The sequence below is a fragment of the Athene noctua genome, chromosome 18, assembly GCF_965140245.1.
Source record: "Athene noctua chromosome 18, bAthNoc1.hap1.1, whole genome shotgun sequence".
Taxonomy (NCBI): domain Eukaryota; kingdom Metazoa; phylum Chordata; class Aves; order Strigiformes; family Strigidae; genus Athene; species Athene noctua.
The window spans coordinates 3,316,869-3,338,887 of NC_134054.1; the positions used below are offsets into that span (position 1 = coordinate 3,316,869).

A 22,019-nucleotide genomic window follows, 5' to 3' on the forward strand; every position below is an offset into this window, starting at 1 on the left:
TTTGTGACTATGATGTTCCCACAGAGGCTGAAAATGTTACTCCTGCCTGTGCAGCAAAACCCCCAGTGTGTCAGGGCCAGGCAGCTGAAAGGCTACCATACACGTAAACTGGGACAGGATCCACAAATTACAAATTCTTGTGCCGGGGGCCTTAATCCATGAGGCATTTGTGCAGTGTGCCTGTCCGATGAGAAAAAGAGCCCTGCACGGTAGCTGGGCGTTTCTTTTAAAAAGACATTGTGCAAAGAAGAGCTCTGCCCTTGGACACACAATTCCTGGGTTCTGGACCATTCATTCATGACATTTCCAGTTTCGTTTTTGTCCTGAGACAATTAAAACTTAATGCTTTCAGAGGATGCAAGACTGTAGTCTTCTGGTGGAAAGAGGTCTCTTCTTCTCCAGCTGAAAATGTCTCATACAGAAAATAGAGAGCGACAGCAAGGAAAGCTCCTCTAACACACTTGAAAGGAGAAGGACCTTGTCCTGACCCCATCTAGCAGAACTAGTTTCAGGGAAGGAGACTGACTCCTGGCCCTTCCATGTAAATGCCCCTACTCCCTGGCTGGAGAACCCTGTTAACAGGCTCGCTTGAGATTGGAGAAGTTCAAGTCTTTCCTGCATGGTAGCACTGCTGCAGCAGGAGAAGTGAAGAGGCTACCAGTGCAGGTACCACCGTGGGCGAGCTCTGGCAGCAGGCAGTTACAGGGAGGACCAGGGGAGCTCTCTGACTGGCATAAGTTAAGTTGTGCCAAGCTGGTAAGCAGCTGTGTGCCTTCAGGCACCGCAGTACGCTTTCTAAATCACTTTCCTCCAGACACTCAGGGGTTCTGGCAAGCAGGACTCCAGCACTACTTGCATTTGAAATATTTTCCTATGAGAGATGAAACTGGTGCTGTGAAGGGATGTTCTGTGTGGTTATTGCCTTTGTGTCCTGGTCTTTCCTCCATGTGCCAGAGGCACATCTTTTTTGGGAGAGGGAGTAGGGTTCAGAGTGGTTGGAATAGTAAGAGTAGTCCTCATGAACTTTGTGCTAGAGAAGAGTATGAAATTCTCTGTAGTGAAAATGTTATGCCATAACCTGATAAAGCAGTCTTCATTTCCCTGGTGTAGGAAGGTTCTCCTCTCTTATTGCATTTAGCTTGAAATCAGAGCTCTCAAGCTGTTTTATGCTGGGCAGTGTTTATGCCTTGTGTTGTCATAATAAATGCCCCAAATCCATCATAAAAGTGGTTCCTTTGACACAGAGGCCGATTGGAAACTGCAGGAGAGGTGTGAGGCAGTAATGGAGATTTATTTCTTTTGCAAAGGAATTGGATTATAATCTTCTGGAGAGTTATTTTACCTTTCCCCTGCCCAGTCGCATCAAACCAGTTACTGCCATTCGTTGTATTAAATATATCAAGGCAGAGAGAAACACAGCCCTGCCATCTCTTTGGGAGTGTTGGCTACTATTGGTAGAAGCAGGCATTTCAGATAATTTACAGTGCCTGTCTAGCAGCCCATCCTCAGGATGGCAGTTATCCAAACAACACACCATTCACAAGTTTTTGGCCTTCATCAGGATGTTACATTTTAATGGGCTTTGTTTTACTGTAGTAGTACTTGCTCATTTCTAATCCATCTCCATCATTTCTGGTTCTTTGTCTGTCTCAGAGTGGAGCAGGTTATAAAATTCTTTCAAGGATGTTTTTTATTTTGTTTTGTTTAAGGCAATTGGGCCTTCCTTTTTATTGTTTGTGAGACAACTACAAAAACAAATAGGTCATAATATGTAGTGACTTCTCTGTCGGCACTCAGGAATTTGGTAGTGGAAGGAACTCAGATCCTTCTGCTGTTGGTCTCTACATGGTGAGGTAGCTCTGTTTTGCAGCATCCATAAATGATTTATTGATGTACTGCTGTCTCTCAACTCTCTGTTCCTTACCGTACGCCCACAATTTAATGGCCAAGGCTGAGCTTTGCAGGAGATTGTTTAGTCTGGTTCAATGGAACTGTCTGGTGTAGCCCACCTCTGTCAAAATCCTTTTTTTTCAGTCATTGTTACCCGTATCCCATCTGTGTGCCCAAACGCCTGCATGGCTTGGCCTCAGGTCAAGGGCTGTTTGGTGCCTTCTGCGGTGCACGCCGGCTCGCTGGATTTAGAGGGTTTGGTCACGCGTTTTGTGACAAGCGCGGTGCATCCTTCTGGCTCGGTGATGCGTAAACCCCCAGCGCCCGTCCGTCCGTCCGGGGACCCGCATCGCCGGGCTCCCCACACCGCAGCCCGCAGAGGGGCATTGGCGCTCGGGGGCGGGCAGGGGCGGGCAGGGGGCGGGCAAAGGACAGGCAGGGACGGGCAGGGGCGGGCAGGGGCGGGCAGAGAGGGGGCAGGGGCGGACAGAGAGGGGGCAGGGGCGGGCAGGGGGCGGGCAAAGGACAGGCAGGGACGGGCAGGGGCGGGCAGGGGCGGGCAGAGAGGGGGCAGGGGCGGACAGAGAGGGGGCAGGGGCGGGCAGGGGGCGGGCAAAGGACAGGCAGGGACGGGCAGGGGCGGGCAGGGGGCGGGCAAAGGACAGGCAGGGACGGGCAGGGGCGGGCAGGGCCCAGGCAGAGGCCCCGCCCCGCCCCGCGCTCTGTCCGTGGTGCTGAAGCCGCCGCCGGCCGCCTGCGGGGCCGCTCCCCGCGACCTCCGGGGCGCTGCGGGCTCGGCGGTGCCTCCAGGGAAGCTCCAGGTCAGCCACCTGCCAAAGGCTTCTCTGCAGCAGTCTGGGGGGGAACTGGCCCTCTCGGTTCGCAGTACACTGTGGTACGGGGCGCACATCTGCGGGCAGCGTGGGCAGAGAGCCTGCAGTATGGAAGGGACCGGGGGGATATCATCTCCTTGGTCCTTAGAGGTGACTGCATCGAGCCGGGAGGGAAGGAGAAGCCCAAGGATTCAAATAGCGGTGGTGTCCAGGATTATACCTACGAAACAGGTTTGTTGCGTTTAAGAAAATATAGAGGTTTTCATCTTTTAGGGTTTCTGGCTGGCACGTCTCACTAGCACTGAAGCATTGAGGAAAAAGGGAAGACAACACATTTAGTCTGGGAGCCTCTCCCCAACAGCTTAGAGTGTGAATGTGATCTAAGTATTTCCACTGAATACTGAGCATCTGCATAAGGGAGGACAAGTACAGGAGACAGGAAGTGCGGGTCACTGCCTGCTCAAATGTGGGATGCCACTGCAATGAATGGAACTATTTGTTAAATTGGTCTGCCACGCTAATTGCTTGCATTACTTTTTTGGCAAGTGGGGTGTGTAGTTTGAGGCATATTGGAAACCTTTGTGTTCGGTTGTGTTGTAGGGGAGAGGCGATCCTGAGCAGAAAAACATGTAGAAGATGTTCTGCAGCTAGAAACATGATGATTTGGGTTTGTTTTTTTTTTAAATCATAATCAGGTGTTTTATCTCTGTTAGGGATTCCTGAAAAAGCTGATAATAGCAGGAGTGTTACACAATCCAGAGAGCACTGGTGAGCTCTTTATTCAAGGGACTGTGTTTTGCCAGCAACCCTGAGTAAACAGCAGCTGGTTACTGCAGCAATGTGGTGAAGGTGGGTAGAGGTAAGAGGACTGCCATTCTGAAGTTCAGAGATCCCTTCAGTGGAGCAATGGATAAGCATGGTGACAGAGGATGAGAAGATCATGTCTTAGGATGTTCACAGCCTTCTAGCTTCATGGTTCCTGAACACATGCACATGTAATCAAGAGGTCAAAACGTCGTTTCCCACTGCTCAGGAGTAGGAGCTCAACATTGGCAGTGCCACTCTGGGACATCCTCTGGTGATAAATATAAACTGGCACATATTAATGAAACATTTGAAAGAAGTTTCAGTTAGATAGTTTTAAATAAATATTAAAGGGTTTTAAGATGGTTCAGAGCATCTGGAATCTCACATGCTGCTTTGTACACATGACCTCAGCACAAGTCCCTTCAGTCCTGCAGACCTTGTGCTTCTGTACTGATTGGAGTGACTCCAGCATTCAGGTTTATTCCTCGATATGTAAAGAGATATAGTCAGCTCCTAATGAGGAACGCAGCTGCCTCACTGTCCTTCTAAGGGGATGGGGATTGGTCCCTCTAAGTCCCTATCTATCTATGGATCTGAATTGCTCTCTGAAGGTGCTTTTCTCCGTTGGCAAGAAAATGATCACAGGGTGAATTGGCTGCTAGCCTATGCACCTTGAGCAAGAACTTTCAGTGAGTAGGATGAATGTAGACCCTCTATGTCATCACTCAGAAGCTGACGTGAACAACCTGTTCTAGAATATTGTTGAGCATCTGCATCTCCAAAAGATGGTGATGGAAAATGGAGAAAGTTCCTCAAAACTGTCATCATACACTTGTGAGAATCATCAGCTTGGGGGAAAAAAAAAAAAAATCCACCTGATGATGACAAGAATGAAGAATCAGTTTACAGACAGTCCAGAACTGGACCTTTTAAGCTCCAAATTAAATAATTCAGACCTAATATAGTCTCAGTGTCTCTAGAGCAGATATAACGTTAGTTTCCATACCAGGGTTGGCTAATACCCTTGGTTCACAAGTACATCTGTGAATTGTGCCTACACTAGGTCCATTCTCCTCTTGAGAAATAGCTGCTGCCACCCTCTGTATAATCTTTCCTGTATTTTTTCTGACCTTGTACCCGTCAGACCAAGATCCCTTCATTTAAGAGCATAACAAGTTACATCCACAAAGCTTACCAGCATCCACAGGGGATTTTTAATGCTTTTGGGATATCATTCAGATTCTAGTAATGTTACAAGGGTAACAGGCACTCGTTCTGGCCCTGCATTTCAGCATTTATAGCAGGTACTCACGTAGTTATTAAGCTGTCTGGTAGTCCTCAGTTTTTACACATCAGCAGCTGAAAGGTCTGTCTGAGATCAGCTAACCTTGGATAACAGGATGCTATACACAAATCAAAATGCTGGCAAATAATAAGGATGGAGGTTGTTATTTTTTGGTGAGCTTACTCTCCATGGTAAATACTAGTTGTGGGACCAAATGTAGAAAGGGAAGGGTTTTGCACAAAATTTGAAAAGCTGCCAGATCTCTCTGTGTGGGAAATCCTCCTCTGCCCAGCAAATATTGTGAAACAGTTTTAGCCACTTAAGAAGCAAAATTAGAAATACAGACTGAAACGTCTTCAGTTAGAAGTGTGAAAACATCAACCACCTTTATTCATAAGAGAGTTGATTGGGAAGCAGAGAATAATCCTGTGCTCTGTATTAAGTTACGTTTTAATCCCCAAGCAGTCTCTTCTGGATCTCTACAAGATGACTTGTGGAGTTCAGTGCGGCTCTAAAGATGCAGATACTCATTCACAGTTTATTATTCCACCAGCTCTGAATTTCAGAGTGACCACAGTGCAGGAGGTACTTAAGTGATGCACTTCCCCATCCACATGCATGTGAATTGCATCACTCAATGTTGTCCTACGTTTAGGTCACGCAAATTCACAGTCATTGACAAATCTGTAGAAGTTAAAGTCACAAGAAACAACTACATCACCTAACTACATCATACTTCTCATGTCCTAGCCATTATATTTTACCCAGGAACCTTGGTATGAACAGACTAGAAAGAATTGACCTGTCCTCCCTTAAGAATGTTTGGCACTAAACAAAAAATATTCCGAAACTGGGTGGGAAGTCCAAAATCCCAATCCAAAATATCTGAAAACCAGTATTTTAATTTTAATCAACAAATAATATATTTTCAAGCTGAATTCTTTGAACTGTTGTAACTGAGAATGTAAGTTGTTCAAAACAGTGCATTTCTGATTAAAAGTCAAAGCATCATTTTAGCAGTTTTGAAACTTTCTTTTTAGCGAGAAAGGTATTGAAACATTTCCTATGAAAAGTTGTTTTGATGATCACATTTTCCAAATAGAAAAAAAAAAGAGCAGATGGCAAATGAAGGCAACACTTACACGTGTCACAGACCCAAGGCCAAACAGAAAGCCTCTAGACAAATATAGCTTAAAACAAATGTGTAAGAATTTCAGATTTCTTGAAGTGCCTTTCATGGGGAACACGTGGTATTTTTGCCTCCCACTATCAATGTATCTGTCGTGTTATGACAAAACCCCTTTGTGGGGTGTTTGGAGCAGTAGAAGTGCCATGCTCTAGGGCAGGTTCTTCTCTCTCCCGGGGTGGGTAGTGCCAGCCCAGCACCAGAGCTGATTTCTGTCTGGCTTCTTGTGCAAACACAGCAGAGACTTGCTTTGCTCCTCCTTGATCACCACCAGGCACTAAGATGTGGACACCAGACGCACAGAGGAGGTCAGGTGGATGTAGAGAGTCAGTGCTTCCCCTGTTGTACCAGTAGGCCTGTACACATTCCAGCACAATTTTAACTATACTGGTACTGCAAAACCAGTACAAGTTTCTACAAACAAGTCATCCTTGTCTAACGTGGAAACCAGAGCAGTTGTAAGGGGGAGAGGCAAGGGGTGAGTGTACCTAAAAGCTGTCCAACAGGTGTGTATGGGGCTGGGTTTTATTCACTGAGCACATTTGCTAATTAATCTCATTAGTCTCTTACTAAATGAGCCTAGGCCTGGCTGGAGCTGGTCTGTGGTGTTTTAAGGGGTGCAGGCTTGCTGGAGGTGCTTAGAGTGATTTGTGATGACACCCTTGCGGGAGATAAATCTAAAATGAGTGAAAATATTTGTATTACACAGACCTTCTAATCGTGCTGTGAATTGTGTCCCCTTGCAGTCCTGCACTGAATGCTCAGACACAGCCACTAAAGGAGACGTCTTTTCACGAAAAAAAACATGATTAAGCAGCCAATTTACCAAAAAGCCATACACAAAATACTGCCTCTCCAGAGCTAGTAGTCCTGTTTGTAATGTCAGAAGCAGCTAATAATGGCCATATTTGTTTGAGTCATAAAACCTCTTTTGCTGGTGCATGATAATAGAGTGTGTTACTTGTTCAATTAGCCAAACTAATCAAATGTGCTGAGAAGAAATACAATGGAAACAAAGATCTGATCTATGCTATTCTTTGGGCACAGCAGTTGTTTTTCATGTGCTTTCCTATTAGTCCTTTGAGCAGATTTACCAGTGATATGCTAACAAATCCTTGACCAATTAAAAAGGCAGGTTTCTTGCTCGAATAAGTAAGAAAGGCTCCCCTAGGACAACTTACAACCATACTTGCCCTACCCTGTCACTGTGAGGTACAATGCAGAGGACTGACTTACCTCCTTCTTGGCAGTGTATTGACCTTGTGTACAGAGAAATTAAGCAAGTCAGATCAGGCAAGAGCTAAGCCCAAAGCCTAGGTTGGGAGCTGGGGAGAGGTAATGTCCAAGCACCATGGCATGAGAAAAATTCACCAGGAGATGAGGATGATGCCTAGATCCTCTGACTTCAAATGCAGCAACTTGTGGCCTTACTCCCCCTCTTGAATTGTATCCCTTGCTTGGCCTGCTTCTGACTCAAAAGAGTCAGCAGACGGGCTCCCCAGGACTTGCCCAGAGCCCAGGGTGTTTCCACCGAGGCAGTCTCAGCCTGACTCAGTGGAGCATTGTGCCCACAAAGCCGGGCACAGCAGACTGTGGGAAGCAGGAGAGATAAGATGGTACACACAGCCTGAATTAGCTCTCTGGTGTGTAGCAGCTCTGAGAGAGTCTTTAAAGGCAGAAATACACTGATTATCTGTGGACAGAGCTGAGCAGCTTTATCAGGGTGACACAGGCCTGGTGAGTACCAGTTCCACAGATAACAACAGTTTCAGCCTTAGAAAAAAGGCCACGCCGTGTCGAGGGAGGCAAGATCCCATTTCTGCAGATTATCTTGTAATGAAGTGACCAGCTCACTGTGCCGGGAAGTGAAGGGGTCCGGGAGACAGTCTTGTGCAGGTCTCTGAAAGCACAGCTTTGCCTCTCCTGCATTTGAACATCTAAGGGATCTCCAGAGTTGACTGAGATGAGAGAACTGATTGTCAGTAGGTTTATATTTGTTATGAAGAGAGAAATTTTATGGGTCTGCAAATAGAAAAAGGTTTAAAAACCACTGCTCTAGATCAAAAGTGCTTCTCAAGAAGTTGCTTTTTCCTGCCACTAAGTGGCTCCAGATGTTGAAATATTCAACAAAATTGCTTTTCTCTTTTTTTGACACACTGAGTTTCACATAGACCATCTGTAGCAAAGAAATCCCAGTGCTTTCCCCCCATTGAAAACCACCCAATTGCAACATTAAATATTAACTGAGAGAAGAGCTCAATTTGTAACTTCAGTCTGTTTTGATTTTTTGAATTGCTTTCTTTTTCCTAAAACATGAGTTTCTTCTACATGCAAGGGACAAGGAACTTTCTCTGTGTTATGGGCATGGTGAGGGGAAAGCTGTGCTTTGGGAAGTGGAATTCCATTTCTTTATTTACTTGCAGTGAGGGACTTGGCTCATTGAAATGCTGGTGGCCTACATGAATGCCCCAACTTCTGCCTTTACTCCATCTCACTGTGTCCTCTTTCTGGTGCTGTACTTCTTCCCTATTCCTTTGGTCCAGGGAGAGATGGAGGGTGACAGTACCCAGCTGGGAGTCTAAGATGACTGTTGGGTAACTGACACAGGACAAAGGCTGGTTGAGTTCCCTCCTGTGGAAATTCGGGCACAGTGGGAAGAACAGATGGTCACCATGCAGAAATTCTGCTTCCTCTCTGGGGTGCTGGGAAGCGCAGTCAGCACAGCTGTAATGAGGATTATTTGTGCCTGGATGGCTTCATCCTTCTTTTCTGTTTGGAAGTAGATCAAAACTACGTAAACCCCTGAAATAACATTCATACATGTACATAAATATGTATTAGATATGGATACGTTCCTCTGGGTCCTCTGAAAAGTCCTACTTGGTCAGTGCTTGAAAACCTTTTTATTGCAAAATGTCCCTCCAAAAGTCAGATGTTTCATTCCTGCTCCACTGAAGCACAACTCTCCCAGCTGCCACCAAGTGCGTGTTATTTCATTTTTCCTCCCCTCAGAATAAAGCTGCACTGAAAGCACCACTTCCATGAGTCGTTTCTTTTGCCAAGTCGTTTCTTTATTTGGGAAATTTGCCCCCAGGTCTATTCCGAATAGCTCCAGCTTCTTGGTTTTGCTCTCTAATGGACAGAGATATTTTGGGTGCTTGGCTGTGGGGCCCTGCCACTCTCCATCCACTTCTGCACAAGCAGGTTTTACACTGTTGCCCATCTAGCACCCTGCGGTGGTTTGGGAAGAACAGGCTCTGACACGCTGCTATGGTCTACAGGCAACGGCCCCATGGAAAGTACACAGATCTGGAAGACAAGGATGCACAGCTGTCCCAAAGCCTTTTTGCAAAGAATCTTGCTCCACTAGCACCCCACTTGACTTTTGAATCCAGACGGCCTGTTCCCAGTTGCATTGGGGTTGGTTCCTTGTGGTGGGTGTCAGAGCTGGAGAGTGCTCTCTTGTGCCCCAGAACTCTTACCCTTTGCAACCATGATGAGCTGAATGCAGTACAGACAGGAGGAGGCAGGAAGGAAGGGGAGTTCCCAGTATTAAATATTTAGCAGCCAAGCCCTTGTGTTTTTCCATAGAGCAGAAGATCTTTTCATTTGTTCTGTTTGACTGTTTGTGCCTTTAGTATGCACCAGGCTCTCTGGAGAGCAGCATTAAATGTGTTGCCTGGGGCAAGCTTTGATGGACAACTCTTTCTCTATGCCATTAGAAAGGACAAAATCTGTGTATCTTCATGTAAGGCAAGGCTGCCCAAAGCTTAGAGTGACGAATCAGACCATCATGGTCTGAACGTGCATGTTTGTTGGACCTTGTAACCTCACGCAGAATCATTCAGGCAAAGATGGCGAATGACAACCGTATGACAGCTGCTGAAACTGGGGAGCTGTCAGACTGGCGTGGCTGGGATGGATGGGCATGGAGCGTGCTGGCCACAGGAAGAGTCTGTGGGTTTCCTTGCCCTGCTCTGTTGTCCTGCAGGCCCAGAGGCTGTGTGCAAGCTGGGGGCTGCAGACAGCTGGAGAGTAATTCTTGGTAAAGCGTTTAAAGGGCTGTGTCTATACATTCATCCATGGGGCTACTATTAGATGAGGATGATGTCTCTGTGCCAGGGCAACTGATGCTCTTGCTTAGAAGAGAAGGGCAGAGGACTACAGCTTTGGTGGTCTGTGAAGCTTCGACCTGAGTCAAAGCCCAGCTAGGTCTAATCTGCACCAGCTGCTGTGGAGCAAAAACAGCCTTTGAAGGCCATCCCAGGTAGTCCACTGCACCCAGCAGATGTCTTAATCCTCTTTTTCTAAGAAGCTTTGAGCCATTTGAGATCCCAAGTGAGCCTTCTCTTATGAAGCAGGACAAGTCCTACATCTCTGCCTACTTTCTGAGGAGAAAATACACCATGGGATGTGGAGTGGAAGCAGGATCAGCCTTGATTTTTCTGAGCTGGACAGGTCAAGCATTTCTGGTGAAATTTTGTTTCTTCCCAATAAACTCCAGCTTCTGGAGCCCTGTGTCCCAGCTCATCAGTTCAGTGTGCTTGAGTATGTTTCTGCTATGGCTATGAGGGATTTGAACCAGTCAGGGAAACAGAAATTATTCTTTTGTGAGTCTTCTCTTTCAATTCAGAAAACCAGAGGGATGGGGAATTAAATTTAAAAAAAAAAAAAAACACCACACAAAAAAACCCCCAAAAACCAAAACAAAAAAACCCAACCCAGAAAATGTTTAATTTTAGGTGTTAAGCAATAACAGTAACTTCAAAACATTTGCTGAGAAGTTATTATTCAGTTGAAAAGCTGTTTTCCTCAATCACAAATACTTTATGTAATTCCAGCCAGCTCTCCCTCTGAGGCAGAAAAGAAGCCAGGAGAAATAATATTTTCCAGCTGAAATAATTGTTGTTATTGTTTGTTCTGCACTTTCCCAAATCCCATGGGAAGAGCAGAAGAGCTCTAAGGCTGGACTTTCTTCTACACCTTCTAAGTCTGTGCCCCAGGTGTGGAATGGGGCTGGCAACAAGATGAGATGCTGCTTGGATCCCAGTAGCTCCCAACCATTTACCACTGCCTGTGCTAGATGCCTGCCTGTGGCACTAAAATGGCAAAGATACTGTGTGCTCTTCTGGTCCCCACGCTGAAAGAAGGTTTAGAAAAGATGGAGAAATTACAGAGAAGGAAGTATAGTCTGTTTTCCAATTTAAAATGAGACTGTAGATGTCAAGGAGCATAGATGAAAGGTGTAGAAAATATGGATAGTGAAGCATTGTGTTCTTATAATTTACTGTCTGGTGATGAAATCATCAGTCAGTAGGTTTAAAAAAAATCATAAGGAAATTATTTTTCTTCTCTGTGCAATTAAAATGTGGAACTCTCAGCTGCTGGATCTTGTGGAGGATGAAACTAAAAAGGAGTAAAAAAAGGAAAGGACAAATTTGTGAGAGATAGCTCAAACAGGAGCTGCTAATGCTCAAGAGTTCAGGAGTAGCAGTCCAGTTCAGATGCAAGTCCCAGACTGCCAGCTGCTACACATACCTTGCCTTACTCTTGTCTTGTTTCTTACACATTTTCCCAAGGTAGCTCCTAAGGATTACTGTAGAAAACATGATTGTAGGGGAATGGATTTGTTCAAATGGCAACTCCTGCATTGTTTAATGGAAATCATGCTCTAGGTTAAATCTCAGATTTTGGGAAAGCATTTCTAAACCTCTTTCAACTATTCTTTACCTGACAATACCTTGATGAAGTCAAGAGATTTATCCTTACAGAAGAGCTTAGAAAAATCCTACATTCACATAGGGTCTTTCTCCCCTTGGAGAACTTGGGAATTTCTACTCTGAAAACTGTATCACCACATCCTTGGACCAGACTTTCACTGCAGCTCTCTGCAAATCCTGAGCTGGAATCAGCCTATGATGAATATGACTATGCCATGTAATTTTTGAAGCATGTCCATTGCTGTGATGTTCCTTATATGAATATATGGAGTTATTCAACTGGAAAACACTCAAGAAAGTAAAAACTATGGCTCTGGATGAAATGCTTGACACCAAATTCTCAAGGGTTTTTAGAGGATTAGGACAGAGGCACCAGCATAGAGTTTGAAGCCCTAATAAGCCCCACCATGTGATTTTTAAAAAAGCAAAACAAACCCACAAGCTAACCTTAGGAAGTGAGAAAACAAAAGAATTTCAGCAGGGTAAAAAAGTGTGTGTTTGTGCCAAGCCCTCTCCCAGGGTGATCAACTGCAGGATGGTTCAGGCTGAGATGTGTTTGGAGGTGCTAGAGCTGGTCCATCACGGCAGGATGGCGAGTCAGCCTTCGGGTAGAAGGGACATACGTACAAGGTGTGTTTTGTTTCTCTTTCTTAAATCTAAGCATCCCTTGGTGTAAAGCTAACTTGTCAGCTGTCCACCACTAGCTGCAAGTTCCTGAGGGGAAAAGCCATGGGGCTGGCTTGACGGGCCTCAGCTCTGGTCTGGCCTGGAAGAGCCTTGGAGTTCTGCCCTGGTCCTTCAGGAGGGGTGCACAGGGAAAGGATGAAGTTGAGGCTTTCCCCATCCAGTTTATGTCCCAGCCTTGTGGTAGAACCTAACCTCCTCTCAGTTGGAGCAGGAGAGTTTTCCACACGCTGCAGTTGTCCCTTGGTGAATGCCCTCTCCGAGGCATTAGCAACTGTGCTGGGGATGGGTGTGTGCTGTCACGGAGCAGGGTGGCAGACACAATGTGTGTTTAGCACTGAGCAAATGTCAGATGTGCCTGGGATTAATGGAGAGAGGGCCGTGCGGGTGGTGAAAGGGGGCTGACGTGTGGCAGCTGAGAAGTTCATGAGAAAGAAATAAGGATGCTTGCACTGAGATTCCTCTTCCTTCCAGGGGCCTCTGCGCATCAGTGTTACCTTTAAACAACCCACCACCACTGTTTTGCTGGTGGTATGTGTGTGGATAGATCTATAGCAGTTTTATGCCTTTTAACAGTCAAAGAAAAAGGAAGGAAACATTAAAGCTTCTTTTCCCACCTTGAAACCTGAACAGACCTGCCCGCTCCGAACCGGAGAGGCGTGCATTGCTAATATCTGGGGGGAAAAGGCTTGCTGTTTCTGTTTGACTTTTTGCCTGCAGAACTGGGAATTGATCTCATGCCATTAAAAGCAGGGAGTCTGCCCGTTCACTTCAGCGGGAGCTGGTTCAGGCCCTGAACCTCAGTATGATGGGAGGGGGTGGATGAAGCTCTTGCGAAAACATCTTTGCTCTGACCTGTTTAGTGGGTGTCTGGGTACAGGGGAATTAGTAACACAGGGTTTGCAACACTTGGACTAAATAACCTGTCCTCTTTGCTCAAGCTTTCTTTATAACTACAACCTTCTTCTTCATTGAGTCTTTCAGGTTGCCTGGATAGACTTTGCTAGATTCTTGGCACCCACCGAAAGAATGGACAAAACCACCCCCGAGGTATTGGGGAAATGTTAGTTTGAATACCTCAAACTTATTTAGGCATTTATTTAAAAAATATTCCTCAAAACATGGACATGACCAGTGTGCCCAGATGTAAAAGTAGTCCCTCTGGGTTTCTAGGGAAGAAAATAAGAGTGGGCCTTGCAAAGTTTCTGACCCAGGAAGCTGCAGTGTGAAAGCTCTTGGGTTTTTTTCCCAGTGCTGTAGGAGTGACCTTGATTGAGACATTTAATCTCTGCAATCTCCCCAGAGTGGGAACAGCACGTTCTTCCTCCCACAGAGAGGGGAGCTGAGATCAGAGGTTGGTTCATGAGGAGGCAAGGCTCTCCCGAATGTCAGCCTTACTGTGCTGCCCTCCTTTTCTGGCTCTGCTTGCAGCTTTCTGCCGAATGACGCATGGGATGGGGGGGCGGCACACAAAGTGGGTGCTGGGGCATTTCACTGGCTGTCGGGGGGTTCAGTGTCTGCCCTCCCGCTCACTGCAGCGCGGCTGGACCAAACCCCCGAGGATGGGACCCCAAAGCCCCGACCCGAGAGAGGCGCAGCCCTGCGGCTCGCCTGGGAGAGCGACCAGCCGGCGAGCAGGGCTGGAACACCTGAAAAAAATAAAAATAAAGGGGGTAGTGGCGGGGGTGAGGGAAGCGGGCGGAGCCGGCCGCCCCTCCCCGGCAGAGGGCACTCGGAGCCCGGCCAGCCCCGGGCACCCCGGCCCCGAGCCCGCCGCCCCCCGGAGCGCAGCGCCCAGCGCCAGGGCAGCGGTGCCGCCCGCGGGAACTCGCGGGGGAGCTGCTTTCATCTCGGCAACGCCGAGGGCGAGCAGAGCCTGCAGTTTTCGAGCAAGCCCTTCCAACCAGCGATCTGCCTCGCCTCTTCTTAGTTTTTTAAATTTTTTTTTATTTTTATTTTTATTTTTTTTACATACTGAGGCATATCAGTCTAAAGTGCCCGGCCTCAGAAGGGAGGGATATTTCTGCAAAATTCACCCCTATACACTCAGCTATTGTAATCAGGCTGAACTCTCAATTCTTTGTAATATTTGCTACTTCCTGGCTAACTTCATCCAGGGGAGGGTACCCCTGCAATTCTGTGCGCTCGAAAGCAGAGCGCAGACCTGAGGCAATAACTAACGATCCCCCAATGAGAAATATGCTGTCACCAAGTGTTTTAAGCTATGCAGAGGGGTTGGCTTGTATTCACCTATTTGCAAGAAAAAGCTGCTTTTTTTGTTTGTTAGTTTTTATGCCAGCTTTCCCCCCTTAGCCTCTCTCCATATTCTAGCTGCTGAGTTTGTGTGTTTTTGGCAATAAAATACAGTTCCACTCCATCTGGAGCCTTAAATCTCCCAATTCCCTCTTTATTCCAGATACAGAGAGGGTGGTAGTTGTAACTAACCTGCGAGGAGTTGGGATAGGTTTTGTTTTTCAGGAGTGGAAAAGTCTCTGGTGACATCTGGGCAGCCAGTCACTGCTCCTAACTCCTGAGCATCCTCTGTGCTCCCTTCAGGCAGGAGCCGGGAAAGCCCGCAGCCATGCTACACACATCCCGCAGCTTCCTCAGGCACCTCAGCCTGGGATGCTGGGTACTCCCTGTGCTTCTCCCCTCAACTGCCTTAGGGTAAAAGCGAGGGTGAACTAAACCAGGCCTGGGGATTGGGGAGGAGGGAAGCCCCCCTTCCCCTGTACCAGTTTGCCTGACAGCTGAAGCCCTGCACAGTGGCTGGTCCCCAGAAGGCAACACAGAGGTATTTGGAATCTGGAGGATATTTCCTATTAGATTTGTTTAATAGTTTTGAGGTCAGTTAAATATGGAGTGACAAATTAATTCCAACTTAACTACTTCCCTCTCAGTCTTCCTGCCTCTTGCAACTCCCCTGTTGCCCCGTTAAACAAGACCAGCTGGTGGGATCAGGCTGGTTTGGCAGCTGCCATGGGTTTGTGTGCTGAATCCTGCTGGTGGGTCCATTCTCCTCTGGCTGTCGGCTCTGCCCATGCCCATGTTCCATCTTCCCGAGGAGAAGAGGCAGAAGGAAAAATTAATCTACCTAGAGTGGGAGGCAATGGCTCTTGAGGTCCTGGTTTACACCAGCCCTTTGAAAGGGTTGATACCTAGGGGTTTATTAAAAGGTTCTTATAGAGACCAGCAAGTCACCAGCTGCTGGTACAAACCTGTAACCTCCCAGTGGGTGTGTAGCCCTGCACAGCCCGCCCCAGGGTACACTTGCCATCAGTCCTTAACCCTCTAGAAACTGGGTATTTCCCAAAATGTGCTCTGCATGGGTGCCCCCACTCCGTGCAGCACCTGGGGTCCCTTTGCTTGTGAATCACAGCTGAGAGCAGGGAGTTTATGGTCTGGACGTGGGTAGACCCTCAGGCCCTCATGGACAGGACAGGAGTGGAGCGCAGGAAGGGGCGTCAGGGAGTCCCTGGGGCAGACACCTGCTCTCCAAACCAACACTGCAAACTCTCCCTCCTGAGTACACCTCTCCCCAGAGGTATTCATGTACCCACCTAGAGGTACAAAATTCAGGTTTTCTAAGTCCATGTGCTCCATACAGGTACCTTTAGCTCCTCAGTGTCTGCAAGATAAGCTGTAAGTCTGAAAGCAGCCCCACCCCTGGGGATGCTTCTTTGGCCTAACAATGAACCCTGGAGGTGTGTTCGTGTGTCTTGTGGGTGTGTACACGCTGGGGTGAGGCGTGACAAGAACAGGTTTTATTTCTGTTATGACAACTTGTCTTTCCATGAGTTTGTCTTGATGCTGCTCACTTGGCTTCCCCTGTGGACTAGAGGGAGGGGACCAGATGGGTTGGTCTTCGTGAAGGTGGTTTGATCACTCCAACATGCACAGAGCAGCTGGGGCATGAGCTCTTGGGTCAACAGTGGGTACTAGCAAAACTTTAGCTATTTTAGGTGTCAAGGCACTGGTTTCAGTTATGACTCAGCTGCTCAGTAGAGGGTTGTGGGGTTTTTTTTGACAGCAGACTGTGTGTGACAGACACACAGATTAGGAGGGGTGGGACAAGGGGTCAGTACTGATTCCCCAGATGGTGCCATTTTCCCTGGCTGGAAGGGATAAAGCACCAAACTACACAAATAAGCTAAAGTAGATAAGCCATAGCAGTGGTTTACATCAGTCCCTTACTCACTGTGCCTGCTGTGGGAGAGACAGCCTCTGGTTGGACCACAGCTGTAGGACTTGCTGTGTAAAGGCCAGTCTTGGCTAGTTATCTGGCTTCTTTAAAAGTCAGTGGAGAAACCACCTGAGGATGACTCATTTTGTTCATTTTAGATGTCATCCTCCTGTTTTAACCCTGATACATAGACTGTCAGTCAACTCAAGTGAGGAAGGTAGGATCTGTGGTGTCTAAATACTCCACAGACCCGTTTCATGGGTGTCAGCGTTTAACTTTTGAGTCCTGGATGCCTTAAAAAGATTTAATCCTCCTGTTTCCCTGGAGGAGGACAGCTGGCAGGGAGCCTCCTCCTCAGCCGTGGGGGGAGGTTACTGAAGGGGAAAACCTGACCCCTTTAGTTGCCTCTCGATGCTGGGCACGGTGAAATTCTGTAGATCCTAGGAAATAGCAAGTGGGTTAGTTTCACTTTGGAGAAGGTTTTTTGACATTCGTGTGCACATGGCAGTTCAGCAAGTACTGCTTAACAAGTCCTGCTGAATGGTCCTTCCTCCAACAGATGTGCTACTTTCTATATTTCCCAGGTCCTTTGCTTCAGCTTTTTGCTTCCCCACAATGTAACACATGGCATTTCTTACCTGCTCTCATCCTGCTGATCGTCTTATTAGCTTAGCAGCAAATGACAAGGACCAAACCTTCAGCAAGAACAAATCAGACTAGCCTCATATCCTCTGTGGATCTGGATTTGTTCTTTTTATTAAAACAACAACAACAACAAAATCAACAACAAAGATTGCATTTTTTTTCTGCAGTTAAGTTAATTATGTGTGGTCTGGATCTGGCAATATGCAGGGAAATTAGTCTAGTCCTGATGACTGGATATTATTAGCAGCAAATGAGGTCCATCTTCTGTTTGCTGGAGCCCATGCTCGCTTTTTTTAGCACTGTCTTTCTTGGACAGACATATTGTGGGAGCTTACATTAATATTTTGGCTTCCTGACTGTGCAGTCCATTCTCCACTGGAGGCAAAGCTTTGCAGTTTCAGTTGACTGGACTGTGCACAGACTTTTTCAAAGCTTTTTCCACAGATGCCTTAACATTTTTTGAGTTCCTCCTGGAGTTTTGTGCTGGGATAAATGTGAGAGGGCTTGTCCTCAGATGGTGCAGGCTGGCCTAGTGCCACTGACTGCGGGAGAACTAAGCCATTTTGCTCAAGCAGAAGATGTGCTGCTCAAACTTCAAAAGGCCACCCACATGCACTTGCTGAGCTGGAGGTCTAAATTAGCAAAAGGCAGAGTTTTTCACATGGTTCTCACTCTGAGCCATAAAATGACCCATATTTATCGGGAATCCTCTAGAAGTCCTTGAGCCACAGTGCATAGGAAGCACATTTCACGTTTGTTAGGCAACAGAATGTCAGGCAAAGTTTCATTTTCCTCTTCACTTGAATGAATACTGGTTCAGTTGTAGACAGGTTTTGTAGCTCCAAGTAGAAATTGGTGTTTCTTTCTACTTGTTGCATTGGGTGAGAGATACATTTAGTAAGAGATGAATCCCCTTGTGTTCTAGCTGGACCTCAAAGATTAGAGGGGCTGGGGCAGCTGGACTTATCCAGCTGGACTTATCATTACTAGGTAGGCCAATTACTGCCTGACTGGCTGCACGAACAGCCTGCCTGCTGTAGGTCTGCTCGCACTCAAAAGGAGCAGTCAGGTTCACGAATAGTACAGTTTATTCTTATGCAACATCTACAGATTCTTTGAGATTGCCAGCGATAAATGCACTATACTGCAGAATAGCTATATAGCTCTACAAACAAAAAACTATTGTAATCACAAACTTAATTTCCCAGGTAGTCACTCGGCGTAGCTGAACTCACAAATCTTACTAAAAGACATCCCTTCTAGGGATCCCCTCTAGGGGAGGGGTTTAGGAGAACAAAACTGTCAATCTGTCCCTCTGATTTGGCATCGAGTTCCTGTCCCTCTGAGTTAGGTACAAACTTGGGGTAGTATTTATCCACTGTTGTGCCAAGTGTGTCAAGTGTGTATGTGTGTGTGTGGGGGGGGGGGGGGCGACTGTGGTCAAACCACTATTCCTTGAGCTGGAGCACAAAACATTTCTTGGTGTAACTTCTGAGCAGTTGTGCAAAGCATTTCTTGCAAAAAGCAGAAGAACGGGACTGCGCAGCTTTCACCTCACTTTACATTCCTCTCTAGTGCCATGTCAACACAAACCACTGGATCCTCACCCTGTCCTGTGTCTGATCTGGGCACCAGGTGTTCAGCAAGTGTGGGCTTTGCAGTTTTTCACTGTTCTGTGCTTCCAGCACTTCCAGCACTACTATTTCTACTAAGGGGAGTTGTTCATAGTCAAAGACCTGTGAGCATTACTAATGGTGAGCATTGGTTCTGTGGCAAATGAGATAGTAACAGGTATAAGCTCACCTCGTGGTGAGTACTGGGGATCACTGCTAGAAAGCCAGGTCACTGCTGGAGACACCTGTGGTAATGTTGTGACCTAAAGCTCTGGAAAGTAATCCTCACTGCCATTGGCCTGCCAACCTTCAAAGGAAGGTTATTTGTCAGGAAAAGGGTGTCTTCTTTTCCAGGCTTTTAATGATGTCCCACCTTTGTCCCACCTTTCTGAGGGCTGCTGGCTTAGTGTGTGCCACTGCAGCGAGGCTTAGGATAGGGAAATTACACCCACAATGCCCTTCCCTGCCCACTGGCCATGAAGAAACAGAAAGCTTGGTAGCTCTCAGAGACATGTGCATGGTGGCATCTACATTTGGTTACTGAAGGCTTACCTCCCATGTTTTAGAAAACTCACTGGGGACTGGGAAGAGCCATTGCTTTTGAAACACCCAGCTGCCAAAAGCAGCCTGGCAGGTCACCAGGCAGGTGTAGCATCCAGGCTGCTGCTTGGCTATAAGAGACATTAGAGTGGTCTGTCTCTGCCAGCTTCACGGAGCGGCTTTGTCAGGAGAATGAACAAGAGTTCCTGGAACTGGTATGTTAATGTGGGTTACTGCCTGTGGCCAGGCTGTTCCCTCTGATCTCTACATATATACAAGGGGTAGAGGTAAGGAATGGAAGACTTACAACTCTCCAAGCCAGATCATCACATTAAGAGTTGTCACAGAACTTTTCTGAGTCAATAGAGCTGTGGCATTTGTCACAATTTAGAGTCTGATCATACATACATGGGTTTTACCCAGTGTCACAGAAGTTAGGCCACCTTAGTTGACAGCCCTTATGTCTGGATATACACAAAAAGCTGAGCAAACATCTCAAAACAATCCAGGAATCGACATGATTGTATGCCACATGGTGTTGAAGAGGAAATGATGCTTCTGGGGGAAAAAATAGTGCTGCAGTACTTTTTTAAGGTCAATGACTTGCACTTTGCAGGAAGGAGCTATAGAAAGAAGTGCCTTGCACATGTGCAAGATCAGCCTTGAAATAATTTCAGCTCTTAGGAATTAAAGGCCATTTGAGTGTGATTTTCCAGGGAAGCACAGAAAAATGCTAGCTATGACCTTCATACGAACTTCTTGAAGGTACATAACAGACAAGACAATATTTATTTGTTAATAGTGTTGTTGATTTATGAAAATTAACATGCATCAATAAAATTATTTTTCCTCTCTCAACTGTAAAATGTTCCCACATCACCCCCATTCCTGGGTTGTGGAGGGATATTTATCATGTTCAAAGCGAGTGGAAGATAAAGCCACTGCCTGTTAGTGAAAGGATATTGTGTTTCAGGGCTGTACCACTTTTTTGCATCTCTGAGCAGTACAAAAAGGTACACCTGGGCCTTGAGAGACACGTTTGGGACAAAGGGGCTGCTAATTCAGTCCAACAATGCGTAGAGCAGGTGTTCCCCCTTCCCCTGGGCGCCTTCTCATCAAACCAGCCAGGCATTGCAAAGCCACCAGAGCCAAATTTAGGTTCCCTTGGACATCCCAAGCTGTGTTGCTGTCACTAGGTGTGGAGTGTTGCTAACTGTGTGACAATAGAGGACGAAAGTGGAGCTTGTACTCAGTGACACAGAATCTTACAAATTTTTCCCCTGCAGGAAATCAAATATATTTTATCCTGTTTGTCAACACGGTTCATTCTGAGAGATCCTGGAGTCTGTGGCCAGCAATTAATGCCACTTAAAAGCTTTTCAGTGGGATAATTGCCTGTTGTTCTGCAGGCATCACTCTCATTCAGATGCTAATGGCTGTCAGGGGCAGTGGCCATTCTCAGATTGGGGGCCAGGTATGCCCCGCTCCCCTCGCCTTGGGAAGACGCTTAATGGTTCTATTGTCCCTGAACAAGGGCAGCAGAGAAACCCCCCTGTCCCTGAGGAAGCCGTGGAAATAATCCTCATCAGTCTGTGTCACTTTGGCACAAAAGGCAATAGGGTGGACAAAAAAAGGAAGGGGGCATCCAGCACACAGGGGGTGGAAGTCAAGGTGTCCCATGTTGGGGGACTTCCAAGAGAGCTGTACCAGGCTCCCGGGTTCATAAGCAAAGACTCACCACAGCCCTGTGAAAACCCAGGGGATTTTTCCATACATTTCCATAATCCAGATTTTCACCTTTTCTTGCTCCACTGGGTTTCAGTCATATTTGTCATGTCGTCCCCATGACTTTCTCAGTGCTGTTTGCCAGGTGTTGGCCTACACGGCAGCACACACGCTGCCGTGCAGATTGTGTAGCCCCTGCCATGAAGCTTTTGATTGCAGACCTGGGTTAAGAGGTCCCTGCACTCCCTTCTCCCTGAAGGCTGCTGCAGCTCTTTCAGTTGGGCAGAGGGGGCTGGTTGTGGGTTTTTAAGGTATGGTTACCTTTTTTGGAGGTCAGGTTTACAAGGACAGAATAAGAGTCTTTAGCTCTCCGGGCAGGACCCCACCATGAAGCTGTTGATGTCTATGTGTACGGTTAGTTTCGGCAGATTCAGCATCAAACCTTACATGCCCAAGCATCTGTGCACTCGGCTGTCCTCTGGGAGTGGTCTCCTCACAGAATAAGAAACTTTTCTTCTTCTTCTCAGTTCGCTCTCTTTTTTTTTTTTTTTTTTGCCACTTTATTTTCCCACTGAGGTTGGGCTGAAGCTATCATTTGTGATGGAGAGAGGAATTCATGTGGATATGTTAAAATTCATCCTGCTTCTTGCTGGGATCCCTAGGTATCTGGTCTTCCTAGACCTTGTGTGTTTTGGTAGTCTGGCCATGATGCAGCCACGTTGGCTGGAGATTGTCCCAGGAGATTCAGCTCTGTTCCTCTGGGTTAATTGTGCAACTTAATGAAACGCTGGTTTGCAAACTCTGGATGAACAACCTCACCAAACACCCCTTCCCTCTGCAAATGAGGGAGCTAGGTCAGTGAGAAGAAAAGATACTTTCTGGGGGAGCACATGCTCCTCTGTGTGAAT

At 46.8% G+C, this 22,019-nt stretch overlaps 1 long non-coding RNA gene across 1 annotated transcript in view; it reads left to right on the forward strand.

Annotated features, from left to right (window-relative positions):
* Nucleotides 1-2,636: 2,636 nt before the first annotated feature.
* LOC141967710 (uncharacterized) overlaps nt 2,637-22,019 on the forward strand; it is a 104,123-nt gene continuing 84,740 nt past the window's right edge. Inside the window, exon 1 of the long non-coding RNA XR_012634739.1 lies at nt 2,637-2,954. This is a non-coding gene — a long non-coding RNA (uncharacterized LOC141967710). The remainder of the gene's footprint in view (nt 2,955-22,019) is intronic.